The sequence below is a fragment of the Schistocerca piceifrons genome, chromosome 5 (genome assembly GCF_021461385.2).
Source record: "Schistocerca piceifrons isolate TAMUIC-IGC-003096 chromosome 5, iqSchPice1.1, whole genome shotgun sequence".
Classification (NCBI taxonomy): Eukaryota; Metazoa; Arthropoda; class Insecta; order Orthoptera; family Acrididae; genus Schistocerca; species Schistocerca piceifrons.
This window is the reverse complement of record NC_060142.1, coordinates 458,858,964-458,879,904: the sequence shown is the minus strand read 5'-3', so window position 1 is coordinate 458,879,904 and position 20,941 is coordinate 458,858,964.

Below are 20,941 nucleotides of genomic sequence, written 5' to 3'. Positions count from 1 at the left end.
TCATGAATAACTGAAAGTTACCTCGAGGGGATCTGTAAAAGTATATTGAAGTAGCAACTGACAAGCACATGCTTCAAGGATCTGATCTACACAAAAACTATTTGTTTCAATATATTTGACTTTGTGTCCAGTTTTTATATAAGTAGCAACTCCCCCGTTTTCCATGTTGATTCTACATGAATAAGATGCTAATCTGTAATACCTTAAATTTAACTTCTCCATCCCTGCGGTTACACGGTGTTCAGAGAGACACAAAACATCTATAACTTCGGAATTTACCCCATTTTCTAGGCATACAAGAGACTCATCTATCTTATTTTTCAGTCCTCTAATGTTCTGATGAAACACGCAAATTTTATTTCTTTGGATACTGCTACAGGCATTATGGCACTGTTCTGTTTTAATCTCTTTCAATACTTTCTGTCTGTAACCTGACTCTAACCTAAAAAGTGTCCCTCTGACTCCAGTAATCACAGGTATTTTGTCTTGTGTGCATGGGGCCCCCATTACATTTTCTGCCATAAGATCAACTAATCTATCCTTCCCCTTCCTATGCAGGTGCAGGCCATGACTAGTGTAACCCCACCTTCCTATTACATCGACAGGCACAGCACAGATATGAGATTTAGTTTCTACCAGCGGCAACCCCCCCCCCCCCCCCCCTCTCACGGCTCTCTGTTAACACGATTGACAGTCGTATTAACCTAGGGCTGTTCATGGCGCTACAAAAAATCTAGAAACCCCACACTAGTGTCAGCTGTTGCTGCACCTATAACATCCAGGTCGCACTTAATACTATAGTCCGAATTGCTAGCCAGGCTGTTTCCTGCTCCTCCTTGCCATCAAAATCTTTGCACAAGGCCCCTAGGTTTTCTGTAACCTGGCTAAGCTTAGCAGTAGGTTGTACAATGCTTGTGACCTGGTACTCGACTCCTAGCCTATCCTGCAGCAACTGGCCTTCACCTCTCTCGTGACTGCTACCTAACAGCAGAACTCATTTCTTTCTGCTTCACTTTACTCCCGATCTAGCATTACAATTGTTGCTACGAGTCTGCTGCACCCTACTTTGCTCAAAAGCTGTTTGAGGCTCTTCTTCTTCAGGTAACAAATCAAACTGATCGCTCACTGGAATCTGAAAAGTGATTTCTGGGGTTTTCTCCTTCTGACTACGACTTGTTACCTGTTCCCAGCTCCCATTGTCTCTTTCTCCCTTCAACCTGTCTAATTCAAAGTACACCATTTCTAGTTAAGCCTGAAGGGCACCTGTTCCACGGTTTTCTTGTCACGGCTACATAAGTTACAACTCCATTCGCGAGCCACATATGGCACTATAACAGCTTCCCCGCTGCAATCTCCTCAGTGAAACACCAACTCACAATCCTGACATTTCACTCCCGTGCTCACTAATCCGCGACAACATCCACATTTGTCACACATGACGGCATATTAAACAATACAGATTACACTACAAACAAACAACACAAATACAAACAATACAAATTACACTACAAACAATTCCCCCACACCAATTAATAATTAGCAGAAAGTAACTTACCTTGTGGTGAGATGAGCAGAGATCTTCTGGACGTCAGGCGAATGTAAACAGCACGATGTTAATTAGTGGCGTAGGTTATAGTGGCGGAAATCACGAAACGAGTAAGAAACTGAAGAAGCTCGATATTTTCTAGCGACAAATTTGAACAAGAGCTATCACTGAATTATGTATAAATAATCTAATGGCAACAGAAACGCCACTTAACGGCTTTACTGCACAATATGGAAAATCAACTGTACGGAAGTATAGAAACACAGAAAACACGAACCGAATGCAAACTATACACGTACGATATTCTTCACAATAAAGCTAGAAAGCCACTACCCGGAAATTATTGAATAATCACATAACTTACTGCGGTCAATAACGAAAACTAACCCACGCCAAAGACTTGCACTTTAGATCAGTTATCTTTTCACGAAAACTACACAAGTAAAAGCGAAACTTTTAATATATAGATCACAATAGATACTAATTTACTTATTTAAGCTACAATATTGCATTAATAAATTGTTTTTCCACGAGTAAACACCTATATTTAGGAGCGCACTGAGTAAACACGCACGCCAACGGCTTGCACTTTAGAACAGTTAACTTTTCACTAGAACTAGGCAAGTAAAAGCGACACATTCAATATATAGGTCACAATAGATACTAATTTACTTATTTAAGCTATAATATTGCCTTAATAAATTGTTTTTCTACGAGAAAACATCTATATTTACGAGCGCACTGAGTAAACACACACGCCTGCTCCAAAGAGCTTAGCACTACTCAATCCAGGTACAGGTTCTGTCGAAAACAGTAATCCGTTGTACATACACGCCGTCAAAGCAATAAAAAATTTCATATTAGAAGCACTCTTTACATTGAACTAATTGATCAGTCTCCAGCAGACAACTTCAGGTATTTATAAAACATTAGGCGTATACTAAAGAAAAAGACTTATAGCCCAAACAACTGCTTCTCCTATCAGAATATTACTCGAATATCAAACGATAGTTTGCAAAGGAATGTAGCGGGAGACCGAGTTCTGCAGTAACAACGAACTTAGGAGATGATTAAAATTCATTTGGGTGTAGAACCACGTCATTGCGTACAATCTAAAAATACTTTAAAATGTATAAACTATAAAGCTGACGCTTCGACCGTATTATAATGGCCTTCCTCAGAGGAAGATTAGTTTTTCTGGAAGGAAGGCGTCCTTATTTATTGCAAACTATCGCCGTCATTACGTCATATTTGGGGAAATTTGCTGCCCCTAGAACATAACAGGCTAGTCACTGCGAGAGGGAGAGAGTAGGAAGGAGACTGTCTGTCCAACTTGTCGACGATTGGCGTCAGTCTGCATATATTCTGGTGGGCACGTTTTCTTCCTGGTGTGTGCGGAAATACACTGGAAGTTCTTATATAGCTATTTGTTTAGGATGTCGCGTCCGTGCCTGGTGAGGTTTCTAACCTCCGTCAGCTCGCGGCTCGTCGGATAGGGATATCTGGCAGCAAAAAGTTTGTAGCCATCCCGTCTCTTAATGGTTTCAGGCTGCTTAATAATTTCAATCGCCTCTCGTATTTTGGAGTTAGTAGATCCACTACCTTGTTGCCAATACACGGGCTTGCTGTAACATGATAGTCTGTCCACAGTCGGCTATCGCTGATTCGTTGTGCTATTGTGTCGAACGTAGTGTTCTTGTTCTGCCACGGGTGTGCAGACTGGCCTCCCTCTTCCTCTTATGTAGGCAGCTGTACACTCGCAACGTAGCTCATATACTGCTCCAGTAATAAGGTTGTTCACTGAATCCTTGGTGGAACCTTTCAGGTCGTGGATCCTGTGGTTGCTGCGAAAAATCGGTTTGAAACCTTGTGACATGATAAAACGCCCAGATGAAGCTTAACCAGCACGACACCGACTGCAGAAACTTATGTAGCTATCTCAAGCAAAATGGGAGTCTGGGTTGTCAGCTACGTGAATGGTGCCATTTTAACTGTTCGTGGAGAGAAAAATTGCAAAATTAAGTCGCCTCCAACTGTAGACGAAAATCGTCAATTTCGCAGTGAAAGTCGTAAAGATGGAATTACAACTAGACTCGAAATGATCAAGGACTGAGAAGCAAGTAAATGTCGTTTGCAGATGATCCTTGGGCCATCCCCCACAACCGACTGAGCGAAGGCATAAGAAACTTAAATCTGAGTGGTCGGACGGGGATTTGGTCCGCGCACATCCGGAATACGAGTCGGGTGTTTGAACTGATGCACCAGCTCGCTTGGAACGTCCACGCACAACTGCGCTACTAACTCCTTTCGCTGAACTATTGATACTGTGCATCCAGTATTCGCCTCTCATACTTTAACTGACATCACTATCTGTTCTAAACGATGCAGGAATTTGAAAGCCACCGTAGCACATTATAGAACATAGCTTCTGGTAGAATATTTGTGCTGCGCTTGATGAAAACTGTTTCCTGTGAAATACTTTAACGACGGGAGTTCACGCAAATTCTAAATTCCTGAACCGAGCAACATATTACACTGAGGCTTGCGGTAGTGGTGGTGGTCACAACGTTCGCTGTTCTTCCATGATCTGGAATTTTATTTTTAACTTTGAAGCCGGATTATTTTCTTGTCGCCACAATCTTATGTTAATCTACGTCATTTTTCAGTGAACAGTATAAACTTTGTTCTGAGTGTTGTCGTAATTTGGCTGGTTGATAGTGTTCCCTAAGGTGCAGGTCGTGGACCAGCCCGAAAGTTGCCTGGACGGATACGAAAGACCGTCTGAGTATCACACTGGAGCTGGCCAGTATTCGAGACCAACAGTCTTTTAAAGCGGCCTGTCGATTCGATCGCGGTCAACCCAACATCCTTATCTCGTGGGCCAGTGCAGTAAGCTGTACATTTTTTAATTTTCTTTATTGAACCTTGTAACCTCCCCACCGAATTTTAAAAGAAATTAAAGAACAATACTTAATAGAAATGGGGGCCGAGTGTAACCTCCCCACAAAATTTTAAAGAAAGGACGATGCTAATTAGAAATGCTGATGGACATTGCTCTATGCGTAACCTGCCCACAATGAAATGTACTGACAATGGCAACAAAAATGTGAAATACGCAATCTGACTCAAATCTAAATTCTTCACAAAATTTAAAGTCCGTTCAGTGACAAGAAAATACAATTAAACCGAAATATCGGTCTTTGGCCCTGTATAAAACAATCAGAATTAAAGCCTGACCTCAGAATACATGGATGTCACATATCTGCTCTTGTTGTTGCGCACCGCTTGGAGGAACTGCATTGCGAATAATAATATTCTCTTTTTTTTGTGATTCTAGTGAAATTTTTCTTCAAAAGAAGTGGAATGAAATGGGAAGTGCAACGAAATCTTTACTTCGATAAAAAAATAAAATTTTTGAAAAATGCTTTTGAAATAAAAAATTATTATTGGGAGACTTGTTGGAGAATAATTACAATAAATAAAATTTTTCATTATCTAATGATTATATTATTTAACAGTATACCTTATTCCTCATCTTGACCAGTGTTGCCGACCGCCTACATCACACAACCGCACTGGGCTGCTACTACTGACCGACCGCTCTGCATGACGACTACAGACTGAGTACTGCTCTCAACTACACAGAGCTACAGACTCGCAACGACAGACTGACTGCCACTCACCGAGAACCGCTCGCAACACTCGCGCGGTCAAGCGCATACTCTCTGGTCACAGATGCTACAATGCCTCGCCATCGCTGCTATGTTACATACGTGTTTCATAACCCTCCACTGGGGGGGCAGAAATTTGGCAGCGATGGTGAGTCATTTGGACTTGCCAAGCGCGGCAAAATTTTTCTTTAATTAACAAAATTCTACAACTTACAGAGTATTTAAATGTTGTGCACACGCACTAAGTACAAAATATATTAGACAAAGACAAAATGTGAGTGCAAAACATAGTAGCAAATCAGAAAAACGTATATACAAATTATTTGACAGATAATAAAGTGCACAGGCACTGAAAATTCTTTAGCATATGCAGAACAAATAAACAGACTGGCAAGAATAATTAGATGTAGTACATAAAGTAAATGTTGTGCACACGCACTAAGTACAAAATATATCAGACAAAGACAAAATGTGAGTACAAAACATAGTAGCAAATCAGAAAAATGTATATACAAATTATTTGACAGATAACAAAGTGCACAGGCACTGAAAATTCTTTAGCATACTCATAACAAATAAATAGACTGGCAAAAAATATTATGTTGACAAGTGTACGTGCACTGAAAAATGTCTTTAGCATTTTCACAACAAATAAACATAATGGCAAAAAAAAAAAAAAAATCATGTCCAAAGTGCACATGCACTGAAAAATGTCTTTAGTATTTTCACAACAAATAAACATAATGGCAAACATCATGTCGACCAGTGACATAAGTGTACTCACACTGGAGTTTAGCGAATCGAAAAATGTATAACCTATGAACATAAATGATGTTACCAAAAAAATTTTTCTTTATGTGACAAGAATCAGGATAGGAAAGGGAAGGATTGCATCATGGTTGTAGCACTTTAGATTGCACACAGCTGCTCTGAAAGTCCATATCTTTCCACAGAAGTACAACACCAAGTGACACAACTTGAAGATCTTTTCCCATCAGAATTTATCAGTGTAGCAAAGACACTGAACTGTCGTAGTAATGTTCCATGTTTTCATTTTGGCAGTACATTAGGTACAGCAAACAGTGGGACCATAATAACGTCTTCATTGCTCACGGTGGTGGACAGCATGTCGTGTCAACACCACACTCTTACAAGGCACACCAACGTAGAATTAGTGCAAAACCAAAGATAGTGCTCCATGATCACTAGGATAAACAGGACAAATGGACATTGCAGTAATTCAGGGTAGTTAGCTCATAAGGTGAAGGACATTAAGTCACATAATATTGTCAATTACAGTAGTAGTGTGCGGCATTCATAGCCCAGTTATTGAACATTTCTGTACCATGTATGTAGTATTACAGAAAAATGTTCATTAATTGTTTTACATAGAATCAGTAATCTTCTTTTCCTAGTTACAAAGCATTATTAAATAATCGCATTCTTTTCCAGTTACAGAGTATAATTAAGAATCATTAGCCTTTTCCTAATTACAGTTAATTAATCATTTGTCATTAATTAATCATTTGTCTAATTACAGTTAATTAATCATTTGTATAATTACAGTTAATTAATCATTTGTCGTTAATTAATCATTTGTCTAATTACAGTTAATTAATTAATCATTTGTAGCCTTAATTAATTACAAAGCATTATTAAACAGTACCATAGTTAATTAATTATGTGTCATTCCAATCTATTAAGAATCACTAGCTGGCATCATGGGTGATCGTATTACAATAAACAGTGGTGGTCCTTGGCCAGTTACAAAGTATATTTAGTACGACAGAATAATGTTCATCAGAAGTCTTAGTTGAAAAGGAGAGTCAATTATTGGCCTAGCATTAACATAATACATTGAGTGATACAAATTATTGGCACTCATTGGCCATTAACCAAAACATGAAAACTCAACATGGGAAAAAAAGGGCTAATTAATGGCATAATTAATAACAATTCTTCAAGTGACATTAATTATTGGCACTCAGTGGCCAGCAAGTATTGAATAGAATCATCATTCAGTATTATTCAGATTATTACAAAGTCATTATTAAAAATCAGTTAATTACAGTCATAGCATTAATAATCATGGGCATTACAAGTACTCATTACAATAAACAGTGTTCCTCATTCAGTAGTATTCAGATCATTACAAAGGCATTATTAAAATCAGTTAATTACAGTCAAATCATTAGTAATCACAAGCATTATAAGTGGTAACATTACAATAAACAATGTTCCTCCTTCAGTAGTATTCAGACCATTACAAAGTCATTATTAAAATCAGTTAATTACAGGCAAATCATTAATAATCACAGGCATTATACGTAGTATCATTATAATAGACAGTGGCAGTTATTAGCTAGTGACAAAGCATTATTTTGAATATAGTCTCATTAAGAGGTCATTACTCAAGTGACATGCTATTCAGAGTTGATCAGTATTATTCAGAATTATCATAAACTAGTGACATTATGTGGGACTGGTAATACATGTTTTTTGTTAGCAATGCATTGCGTTGGGATCGATAATTAATTGCTGAGGCATAATACTTTTTGCTTTTGACCTATTGCTGCAAATGAGGATAGGTAATGTCATTCGTCATGAGTCAGCTGTAGCAAGATTATGTAACAAGGCAGTACATGTGATCACATTTATAAACGATAGACACAAATGGGTAAAAATATAAAAATGCAAGTACTAGAACAGGTATAATAAGTAACAGGTTTAGTAAGTGTCATCAAAAACTTCTCCTGGAAAAAATACAAAAACGGATTATTGACCTGAAAGAAGAAACGCACACTATGCTGAAAAGTAGTGAACTTCGAATTAACAGGCAGTGAAATGTGTATAAAAATGTGTTTCATAGCTGTCCTTTCCAAAACTTTCAGTCATCCTACTATGCAATGTAACACCTGCTGTCAAAGCAAACTGCAACAAATACTTAAATAACTACGTAGCATAAATACATAACTTCAACATTATCCTCATCTGTCACCTGTAAAGAAAAACTTCATTATTCATAACATCATATCCTTCATCATTATTCATCAGTATTCATTATCATCTGCAAAAAATCACTTCATTACTCATTACATAACTATTCCTTATCTCTAGCATATTTCATCACTAAAACTAAGATGTGTAGTTCTCTCTGACAGCCTGCATCAATCACCTTGTATTCTGAAAGAAAAAATTAGTTAAGACTGCTATTCTGTGATGAGTATAGTATATTCTTGTTAATGTTTGTTAATCCTGATCCATTTACTCTTCCTCATAAAGTTATTGCATCTCCTTTCGTTTATTCCGCAGGTGAAATTCCCATTTATGTTAAATTTATTTCTTAGAATCATCATTCCTTTCTGAAATTGATGAACAAAGATTAATGTCCTGCATTTAAATCATATACCCACTAGATAATGACTGGTTTATGGTAACATAATTAACCCTACAGCATAACATGACAGAAAACGTAATATGTCAAAAACATTGACAGTGTTCAAAATCAAAGATATACACAGAATAATACAATGCAGCAGCAAAAAAATGTGAAACAGTCACGATATTGAGATGTCATAAGGCAAAAAAATGTCAAAGTCGATTGGTGTGTGTTATATCTTAACTATTTCATAGTCCATACAAACAAAACTGGAGTACAGTCATATACAAAAAAAAATGGAAAATGTGCACGGTCTGATGTGTAACGACAAGAAAAGCGACCTGCTAACCTTACCTTGCCGGGCACTTGCCAAGAAAAAATACGATAATCATCAGTAATTAGTCAGGTGAATTAATTGCATTAGTAAATGGCATCATAGTGTGTTGAATCATACAGTGGTTTCACTCAATAAACGGTTTAATGTTTGAGATATGGTGATTGCCTTTCGATTTTCTGGTTCTCAAAGTTTCGACGTGTACAACATTGGGGTGAGGGATACTGCGAATCCGATATGGACCTGCGTATAGAAGTTCAAATTTACTGCACTTACCTTTTAATTTGCTGGATAAATAGTGTGTACGTACTAATATTTTCTGTCCAACGTGAAAGTCTCGGCGTCTACAAACCTGTTTTTGCTGTCTTCTCCGGCGCTCTGCGGCACTTTTGATGTTGTTCAGCGCAATGTTAATTATTTCGTGGTGTCGTAGGCGACGACTTTTGGGAAATTCTATTAATTCTTTAATTTTGTTCGGTGGTTCAACGTTTTTCAGTATAACAGTCGGAGATAGCATAGTGGATTCATTTGGAATGGAATTAATTACATCTTGGAATGAGAGTATGTGTGTATCCCAATCAATATGTCTTTTGTGGCAGTATATTCTACACAGTTTACCAATTTCCTTCATTAATCTTTCACAGGGGTTCGAAGAAGCGTGGTACTTGGATATATAGATCGGAGAAATGTTTCTAGCTCGTAACATGCGTGTCCATACACTACTACGAAATTGTGATCCATTGTCGGAAATTACTTTCATTACATGCCCTACATGAGATAGAAAATGTTTTATAAATGCATTTGAAACAGTTTTAGCAGTAGCTTTGCGTAATGGAGTGAAAGTAACAAATTTTGAAGTGAGCTCAACAGCGACAAATATGTAGCAAAAACCTCTGTTAGTTCTGGGAATCGGACCAAAAATATCTACTGCGGCCATGTGTCTTAATTTAACAGGTATAATGGGATATAAAGGAGGAATATGTGAAGTGGTGTCTGATTTAGCTTTCTGGCAAATTTTACAAGACGCTAAAACTCGTCGTATACGTTTTTCCATGTTAGTAAAATAACAGTTCTGTCTCAGTATAAGAAAACATTTTCGTGCTCCGTAATGTGCGTAACTTAAATGAGTGTACCAAATTAATTTGTTAACCAGTTCGTCAGGAATGCATAATAACCAATTGTTGCTATCAGGATGAGAGCGGCGAAACAGAATGTCATTGCGCACAGTGTAATGGTTCCTAATCGTAACATTATTCTTATCTAGCCAAAGGTGTTTAATTTCTTTCCAGACATTGTCTTTGTTTTGTTCTTGTGCTATGTCCTGTAATGACGATGAAATAAAGTTTTCAAATGCGACTTGCTGAATGTACATGACACTGAAATTTGCTTTGCAGAAGTTGGTTGCTACGTCTTGCTGATTGTTGCTGAGAGAACGCGATAGTGCATCTGCTATAACATTTTGTGTGCCGGGAATGTGAACAATCGTAAAATTAAATTCCTGTAAATACAGTTTCCATCTACTTAATCTATCGTGAGTGAATTTGGCCGAAAGTAAAAACTGTATCGCTCTGTGGTCTGTGTAAACGGTGGTATGTCTGCCATAAAGAAAGTGCCGAAATCGCATAAAAGCCCATACAACACATAATGTTTCAAGTTCTGTAACGGAGTAATTTCGCTCAGCAGGTGACAGAATGCGGCTTGCAAATGCGATGTTTTTGATTACTATTGAACCATCTTCTTCAATTTCCTGGAAAATATGTACGCCTAAAGCGGTGTTGGAACTGTCGGTAGCAATGGAAAAATTTCTAGTAAGATCTGGGTGCGATAACAGTGGAGCATTCAACAAAGCATGTTTCAGGTTCATGAATTCAGAGTGTGCTTGCTTATCCCAAGACCAAATACTGTTTTTACCTGTTAATTGGCATAATCTGGGTGTGTCTAAAGCAGAATGATGAATAAATTTACGAAAAAAGTTAATTAAGCCCAAAAAACTGCGTAGTTGTTTCTTCGTCGTAGGAACACTAATGTCACGTAGAGCTTGAAGTTTTTCCGGATCAGGTGCAATGCCTTCTGCTGAAATTACGTGTCCAAGAAATTTTATGGAAGTTTTGCCAAAATGCGATTTACTGAGGTTAACTGTAAGTCCTTGTGCATGAAAAGTTTGTAACAGTTGTTCAAGAATCAGATTGTGTTCAGACCAGTTAGCTTCTGCGATAAGAATGTCGTCTACATACGTCGTAATTCTGTCTTTAAGTTCTGTCGGAAGTATTGTGTTCAAACCGCGAATAAAAGCTGCAGAAGAAATAGTTAAGCCGAACGGTAGTTTGCAAAATTGATAACAGTCGCCGAAACAGAGAAAAGCTGTATATTTTCTACAATTCGGATGAAGTTGAATTTGCCAAAATCCCGATTTCAAATCTAATGTAGAATAAATAGCTGTACCGTGAAATTTCTGTAAAAGTTCCTCTAATGTCTGTGGCCGATCTGTTTCATTAATAATAATGTCATTAATGTGACGTGAATCAAGTACAAGGCGAAGTGAGCCATCTTTTTTCTTAACAATATGTAGTGGGTTTATGTACGGACTAACTGCTGGTTCTATAATTCCTTGGTCGAGCATATCCTGCAATTCTTTTTTAACCTGTTCTCTGTGAATGTATGGAATAGGATAATGCTTTGCTTTAAATGTGTCGTGCGGTTTGACTTGAAATTCATACATAAAGCCGGACATAGTACCAGGAATGTTGTCAAAAACTGGCGCTTGCTGTAAAAGAATTTTGTGTAATTGCGTTCGTTCGTCGTCTGTAGTTGCACTGCTCTCTTTAACCTTATCAGAAATTAACTGCATAACGTCGTAGTCAGCTTCGTCTGGAGTATTATAGTTATGTACGTACGTATTTGTGAACAATGTGGGATTACAGTCTATGTCACGTGTTGCGGAAATGACCTCTGTGCGGTTGATTGTTTGTTCTTCCGCAGATAAAGAGTGCTGAAACTCTAAAGCCAATTGTACATTTTCATCCTTTAGCATTAAATAAGAATTCTGAAAGTCAATAACTGCGTCGTGTTGTACCAGAAAATTCGTGCCTAAAATAATGTCTGTTGTCAATAAAGGAACAATCCAAAAATTAGAGTGGAAAGTATGACCTCCAATACAAAATGATAAATGCGTCTGTAGTTTAACGTCTACACCTTTACTCGATACTGCTCCTTTCACTTTTGTTTTGCCTAAAGGTAGTGTCGGATAGGTATTCTCTTTGTTGCACTCGTTGAAAGTCTCCTCATTAATTACTGATATAGGTGATCCGGAATCGATTACTGCTGAAAATTTCGATGAACCAATTTTAATTTCGATAACAGGATGTGAAATGGTTTTCTGAATAACTGGTCTTTCCTGTAAAAGAGTGTCTCTGATGTCGTCAAAAGTAATTACATTTTCGTGAACAACATTTTGCGTGTCAAAGGTAGTGCTTGTGTTATTAGAAGATGCGTCCTGTGCAGTATTTAGTCAGATTCTATCTGACGTGTTATTATTACTAGGAGGATTCTGTGGCATTTCGACTATTTGAACTGTCCTATTACTTCTTCCAGGCGTGTTACGCTCTGGATGGTACCTACTGTCGGGTTCATTCATGAGAATATGTTCTTGCGTATGATTTTGCTGTTGGTATGACCGACTGTTGTTAGATGTTCGCTGAAAATTGTCCTCATTATTTTTACGTCTGTCGTAATAGTCATTCCTATACGGTGCATTACGATAGGAATTGAAATACTGTCTTCTTTGTACGTAGTTGTTTCCTTGCTGACGTACGTTACTATTTATTGGACCAGGGGCTATACGTCCACGCGGCGAAACATTAAAGCCTGGTTGACCTTGTGTATTCCATTGTTGGTTAGGTATGTTAACCGGCTGGTTTTGATGTTGTTGTTGTGAAACACCTCTATTGTTACTAAAGTGTTGTTCCTGTTGCTGAAAATTTTGACGGTATTGATAATTAGAATTTTGCCTGTTATTAAAGTTTTGGTAGTTGTCGTTCCTAAAACGTCTGTTATCTTTCCGATTGGAATTACGTCCCTGATCATAATTGCAGTACTGCTGTTGACCTTGGTTGTTACTCAAAAAGTTTTTGTTTACAAAAGAATAATCAGATTGCTGTACTTCCAAGAGCTGTAAAAGATCTCTGAATGCTGAAATGTTTTCTTTTTGCTGGCCCGTTAGAAGTGACACTCGTAATGACCGTGGTAATTTAGAGATGCATAGTTGTATAAGTGCGGATTCACTGTACGGTTCACTTAAGTACTGGTTTTGTTGAACCATATGCTCAAAAAATTGCGTTACACTGGGAAAATTTGAGTTCTCGTAGTTTGGCAAACTAATTAGTTGGTCTTTAATTCCGCGCTGTGTCGTCTTCGACCAGTACGCTGACAGAAAAGCATTCTGAAATTCCTCTACCGAGTAACACTGTCTCGCGATCGGTCTCATACGAGTTGCCGGTTCGCCTTCCAAAAAACTGCAAATAAATTCAAGTTTATGTGTTACAGGCCAAGTCGGTGGAAGAGCAAAGCTAAACTGTTGAATCCAATCCAGTGGGTGAATCTGCGTTCTATCGTTTTTAAATATTTTGAACTTTCTTACTGACAGAAAATGTTTATAGTCGAAATTATCATCTCTGTGTAATGGAACAGGTTCAGGATCGTAAGAGTATCTATTGAACTGTGGTTGTTCGGAATCTAAGTCCCGTACTCTCTGCAGATTACCCAAATTATACGCGCTGCGTGAATCTGACACATGTTCATAAAGTGGCGTCTGTTGTGATATGTTATTAACTGAAATGTTTTTCATTTCTGTTACTTCTTGTTGTAAATTTGATAACTTCCGACGTAACGTATTGTTAGATGAATCGATTTCATTAATTGTCTGCTGTAAATTTTGAAATTCAGGTGTTTGGATAAAAGAAACCGGTGCAGTATCGTCTGATTTATTGTCATTAGTATTTTCGATAACATCAATACGACTGGCCAATTCATCACATTTTTCAGTCAGTATTTTAACCTGATCATCGGTTTTAGAATCAGACGCATTAATCTGTTTTTGCAACTTGCGTGTAGTTTCGCTCAGTTTTTTAACATCAGCTTTGATGACATCGCAATCCTGTGTTAGATCTAGTTGTTCGAATCTATCTGTCACTGTTTGAATATTTACTGTGTGTGTATCTGTTTTTGCTTTAAGATCAGAAATTTCATCCTGTAATTCCGCGTTCAATTGTTCTATGGTATTAATTTTGTCGGACACTGTAGTAATATTATTGTCTACATACGTCTTCGCTTTCGCGAATATTTTACGTTTGTCCTCTTGTCTCTGTGCAGTGATTGTTTCCATGACTTGTCGTTTTACTTTGTTTTGATCTTGAATAAATCTGCGGAAACGCGTATTACTGTTCTGTATGTGCTGACTAAAGCGCTCGTTAATCTGAGTGTACTGCTGTTCGAATTTCGCGTCTATCTTTGCGTCCATAGTGCGCGAAAGTTCTACCGTCATTGCTTTAAACTCGTCCCGTAATTGTGCAGCTTTTTCAGAGCATTGTTTAGCGACTCCGCTAATTTCGTCTCTGAGTGTTTCTGTTGCGACTGTTTGCATTTCTCTTAATTCTTGCGCAACAGATTTAATTTCTTCGCTATTTTTTTGTGAACACGCCTCAATTTCCGCGCGCAACTGTTCCTTAGTGTCATGACACTGCGCGGCAACAGCTTTAATTTGTTCACTAAGCTGCCTCGAATTGTCGTCAAATTTTTCATTTTGTTGTCTGACCTGTTCACTAAGTTGCTTGAGGTTTTCATTCTGTTGTTTGTTATCTTCCCTAAGTTGTTTGACCTCTTCATTAAGTTTGTCTTGTTTTTCGTCATTTTTATCAAATCTTTCATTTAAGTGTTTGTTATCTTCCCTAAGTTGTTTGAAATTTTCGTCATTTTTGTTCTTAGACTGTAGCATTATTGTCATAAATTGTTCCAAAGTAACATTACCTACTTTATTCTCACTACTGTTTGATGGTGTATCTACAATTGTCGCGTTTTGTGTGACCATTTGGTCATTCTGTAATTTACAAAAACGTTTATCAGTCGGATGTACATTGTCAGACACTGTTCCGGAATTAAATAAATCCGTCGTACTTTGTGTATCCTGATCACTTTCTTTAGACAAATTTGCCTGTACGTTACTTGAATTTTCCAAATCGGGTGTGTTAAGCTCTGCAGCGCTCATTACCATAGAGCATTCTGCGTCATCAATTGTCGTCAAGTTAACAGACGAGACAATTGAGTTCGTTTGTTCATCATTAAGGTGAAAGTCATCATTAGTGGTTGGAATGCACTGATTGTTAGTGAACGCAGGATTGTCATCATTACGTTGCGTATCACAATTACTATCGGTCACGTTGTTTAAGTCGGTAATTTCATTCACAATACTTCGCGATACACTATTCACAGTCTTTCGCGGCATTTTTACAATAGTCAAAATTTTTCACAAAACAAATAAGCACAATGCAAAAGCAACACAAAAATACAACAAAGCAACAAATTGCCGTTGACCTGTAGAGAGAAAGTCACAATCTTATTAAAAGCGTTGCGCTAAATCCTAATTATATCTAAGCAAACAAGAGCAGATATCTGACTGTCGCTCAAAAGACTCTCAACGAAATACGATCCTGGACTGGGTGTCGCCAAGTGTAACCTCCCCACCGCAATTTTATATGAAATGTAAGTGACAATACTTAATACAAATGGGTGCCGAGTGTAACCTCCCCACAAAATTTTAAAGAAAGGACGATGCTAATTAGAAATGCTGATGGACATTGCTCTATGCGTAACCTGCCCACAATGAAATGTACTGACAATGGCAACAAAAATGTGAAATACGCAATCTGACTCAAATCTAAATTCTTCACAAAATTTAAAGTCCGTTCAGTGACAAGAAAATACAATTAAACCGAAATATCGGTCTTTGGCCCTGTATAAAACAATCAGAATTAAAGCCTGACCTCAGAATACATGGATGTCACATATCTGCTCTTGTTGTTGCGCACCGCTTGGAGGAACTGCATTGCGAATAATAATATTCTCTTTTTTTTGTGATTCTAGTGAAATTTTTCTTCAAAAGAAGTGGAATGAAATGGGAAGTGCAACGAAATCTTTACTTCGATAAAAAAATAAAATTTTTGAAAAATGCTTTTGAAATAAAAAATTATTATTGGGAGACTTGTTGGAGAATAATTACAATAAATAAAATTTTTCATTATCTAATGATTATATTATTTAACAGTATACCTTATTCCTCATCTTGACCAGTGTTGCCGACCGCCTACATCACACAACCGCACTGGGCTGCTACTACTGACCGACCGCTCTGCATGACGACTACAGACTGAGTACTGCTCTCAACTACACAGAGCTACAGACTCGCAACGACAGACTGACTGCCACTCACCGAGAACCGCTCGCAACACTCGCGCGGTCAAGCGCATACTCTCTGGTCACAGATGCTACAATGCCTCGCCATCGCTGCTATGTTACATACGTGTTTCAACCTCCTTCCAGCTACAATGGTGTTCAAAATTAAAGCAACAAACGGATATTTTCCAATGTTGCGTTCATTTTGCCACAAAACAGCATAAACAGGTAATAGTAAAGCGGAAACCATGTAGAGAATACAGAACGTAAACAAACGCAACACGCATAAAGGTAGACAAAAAAGTTCTTCGTTTCCTCCAACTTAACAAATTTGCGCAACACATTCCGACAACCAGTTATTGTGCTTTGTAGAGGGTGTGACCACCTCTGGCAGCAATACAGGCCTGACAACGACGGGGCTTGCTGTGAATGATGTCATCAGTCTCATGTTGAGGCAATAACGCCCATTCTTCCTGCAGAGCTGCTCGCAAGTCTTGGAGATTGGTTGGTGGATGCCGACATGATGCAAGCCGTCTCCCTGGTGCACTCCTTTGGGATTCAAATCGGAAGAGCGAGCAGGCCACGCTAAGCGTGCAATATCTTCCGTTTCCAGGAGGACATCAACCACCCGTGCTCTATGAGGTCGAGCATTATCGTCCATCATTACGAAGTTTGGGCCCACATCACCTCGCAACAACCGCAGATGAAGTCCCAAGATCTCGTCACGATACCCGCCAGCACTTAAACCTTGCCCATTCCCCCGTACAATTTTATGAAGAGGGGTTCGAGTGGTAAACATAATCCCTGCCCACAACATCAGGGATCCTCCTCGATATCGGTCTTTTTCCACAATGTTTGCGTCCCGAAATCCTGGTCCATGTTCCCTCCAGATGCGAATCCATCGAGAATCACTCTGAAGACTCTGTGAAAACATCGGCCCACTGTTCGACCGTCCAGGTGGCATGTTGATGACTCCACTCTAGACGTTCCCTTCTGTGCAGACGCGTCAGAGGTAGACATACATGAGGTCTCCAACAATGAAGGTCACTCTGCCGAAGCCTCCTGACACCGTCTGCCTCGATACAACACGTCGAGTAGATACTGCGAACTCACATGCCAGCTGCCGTGCGATACTAAGGTGGTACTGTCGAGCCCTTACGGCCAAATAACGGTCCTCTCTGCTGAAGTCATATGTGGTCGGCTCTGGCCTGGTCTTCGGGATACAGCTTCTGTCTCTATAAACTGTCGCCACATCCGAAATATAACAGAACGATTCACTATACGCCATCGCTCCACATCGGTTTGCGACTGTGCTGCTTCGTTTCTTTATGTGGCCCTCCACCACAGAGAGTCTGTTAGTCATCTTCTCTGTGTCATACACCAAGAAGAAATTCAGATGATAAACGGGTATTCATTCGACAAATATACTAGAACTGACATGTGATTATATTTTCACGCGATTTGGGTGCATAGATCCTGAGAAACCAGTACCCAGAACAACCACCTCTGGCCGTAATAACGACCTTGATACGCCTGGGCATTGAGTCAAACAGAGTTTGGATGGCGTATACAGGTACAGCTGCCCATGGAGCTTCAACACGATACCACAGTTCATCAATAGTAGTGACTGCCGTATTGTGACGAGCCAGTTGCTCTACCACCATTGACCAGACGTTTTCAATTGGAGAAAGATCTGGAGAATGTGCTGGCAAGGACAGCAGTCGAACATTTTCTGTATCCAGAAAGGCCCGTACAGGACCTGCAACATGCGGTCGTGCATTATCCTGCTGAAATGTAGGGTTTCGCAGGGATCGAATGAAGGGTAGAGCCACGGGTCGTAATACATCTGAAATGTTACGTCCATTGTTCAAAGTGCCGTCAGTGCAAACAAGAGGTGACCGAGCCGTGTAACCAATGGCACCCCACACCATCACGCCGGGTGATACGAATACACGTAACCAATGTGAGTTCACCGCAATGTCGTCAAACACGGATGCCACCATCATGATGCTATAAACAGAACCTGTATTCATACGAAAAAATGACGTTTTGCCATTCGTGCACCCAGGTTCGTCGTTGAGTACACCATCGCAGGCGCTCCTGTTTGTGATGCAGCGTCAAGGGTAACCGCAGCCATGGTCTCCGAGCTGATAGTCCATGCTGCAGCAACGTCGTGCAGATGGTTTTTGTCTTGCAAACGTCCTCATCTGTTGAGTCAGGGATCGAGACGTGGCTGCGCGATCCGTTAAAGCCATGCGGATAAGATGCCTTTCATCTCGACTGCTAGTGATACGAGGCCGTTGGGATCCTGCACGGCGTTCCGTATTAACCTCCTGAACCCACCAATTCCATATTCTGCTAACAGTCATTGGATCTCGACCAACGCGAGTGGCAATGTCGCGATACGATAAAGCGCAATCGCGATAGGCTACAATCCGACCTTTATCAAAGTCGGAAACGTGATGGTACGCATTTCTCCTCCTTACACGAGGCATCACAACAACGTTTCACCAGGCAACGCCGGTCAACTGCTGTTTGTATAAGAGATATCGGTTGGAAACTTTCGTCATGTCAACACGTTGAAGGTGTCGCCACCGGCGCCAACCTTGTGTGAATGCTCTGAAAAGCTAATCATTTGCATATCACAGCATCTTCTTCCTGCCGGTTAAATTTCGCGTCTGTAGCACATCATCCTCATGGTGTAGCAATTTTAATGACCAGTAGTGTACTTATTGAAAACGCCTCGTAATATAGACCGCCAACGGATGTCACAGACTACGAATGAGGATGGCTATTTGTCATTTGCTTTCGTGTGTAATTACGCACAGCCTGCACGAGTAAACCGATTAATGACTCACTGTTGTCCTGCCATTCGACGGAAAAGTTCCAGATTTATCTTTCACCAACTGTTCCCAAATCTTTTTTGGCGCGAATGGACTGCATACGGCCGTTCACCGCGAAACGCGAGCAACGGACTATTCTCGCCTCGCATCAAGGCGCTTTTGGGTGTTGTTGAACGAATAAGCAAGACAACGGCTGCTGCCGGAAAGGTGCGCCCGACGACGGATTATCGAGAGAACGGTGATAGCTAAGGGACACGATTGGCTGCGCCATCGATAGTCGCACTCGTAATTGTACAAACACTGCACGCTTGCTCACCATATCTGCCCTTGTCAGTGAGTATCAAGACGACAAGCGGACACGCCAGGGAGTGAGGAGGTCCCACCCTCTCCCCGCGTGGCGGTGTACCTGTTTCCCTGGTCCAGGCCGCGTGGGCCACCTGATAGCGGGTGTTTATCTGTCCGTGGAGTGACGCCGAGGGTCATCGGGGGGCGGGCAGGCTGCGGATGCAGGCGCAGTCACGGCCCGGGGAGGAAGTTCCAGATTAGTCAGCGGCCCCCTCCGGGACGCACCGCGGAAGAGCACATGGCGCCCCTGCTGGCCGAGAACACGTGTCTCTACTCTGCCAGGGTTTCCCCGTGGCATCTCCACCACTGTGATGGTGGTGTCCCGTCGTCGAGTGCGAAAGGTGTCTGTCTAGTTCCGGCTGTCCACGGCGACCATACAGCCACTTCGTATTCCCTCCTCTTCTCAAACAGGACGTGGACACAAATATGGAAACACCAAAAACACTACACATTACCGTGCCCAGTCCGGCCTGGAAAATCTTTGGTATTCAAGACAGCTTCCACCCGTTTCGGTATGGATAAATATAATTCCTGAATGGTTTTCAGCGGAATGTTATACCATTCTTTCTGCAAAATAGCGGCAAGTTCAGGTAACGATGATGAAGATGGATAGAGGTCACGCACTCTTCTACATCTACATCTACGTGATTACTCTGCTATTCACAGTAAAGTGCCTGGCAGAGGGTTCAATGAACCACCTTCAAGCTATCTCTCTACCGTTCCACTCTCGAACGGCACGCGGGAAAAACGAGCACTTAAATTTTCCTGTGCGAGCCCTGATTTCTCTTATTTTATCGTGATGATCATTTCTCCCTATTGTAGCAGCCCTTTTCTCTGTTTTCGCTTTTTCGTCTAACAGGTGAAAGTTTGATTTTATTTTTTTTACATTGACTGTCATTGAAGGGTTTTACTTTTATTTAATATTGTCCCGGCTAAGTATCAGTTTGATTACTTTTAAAACCCAATGTTAAACGTGGGTCACTACACGTATAGTCTTCCCAGCTCTGAGAGAAAAAAATCTTTAGTAACTTCACTATCAATGTTTACAGATGACGATACTTTAAACTTTCGTTCAGTTGTTTTAGTTACGAATCGCTAGTTTGTTCTTGGCATAGATCACGTAACCTTAACGTTTATTAATCTAAGTTAAATCAATGTTCAAGACTTGTATTATGTTTCAAATTAACAACGTCAGTTTATTGACAAGAATTATTAATAAATAGGTTCACTCATACGATCTCATTCAAAGAAGTTCTTTAATTAGATGTCTAGTTAGGATTCCCGCTAGCATCAGAGATGTTAGATAATATCCTGTCACTTTCGGTAAATAAGTTATTTCTATTCAATATACGCAAACTGTCATTAACTATTATCACTAGT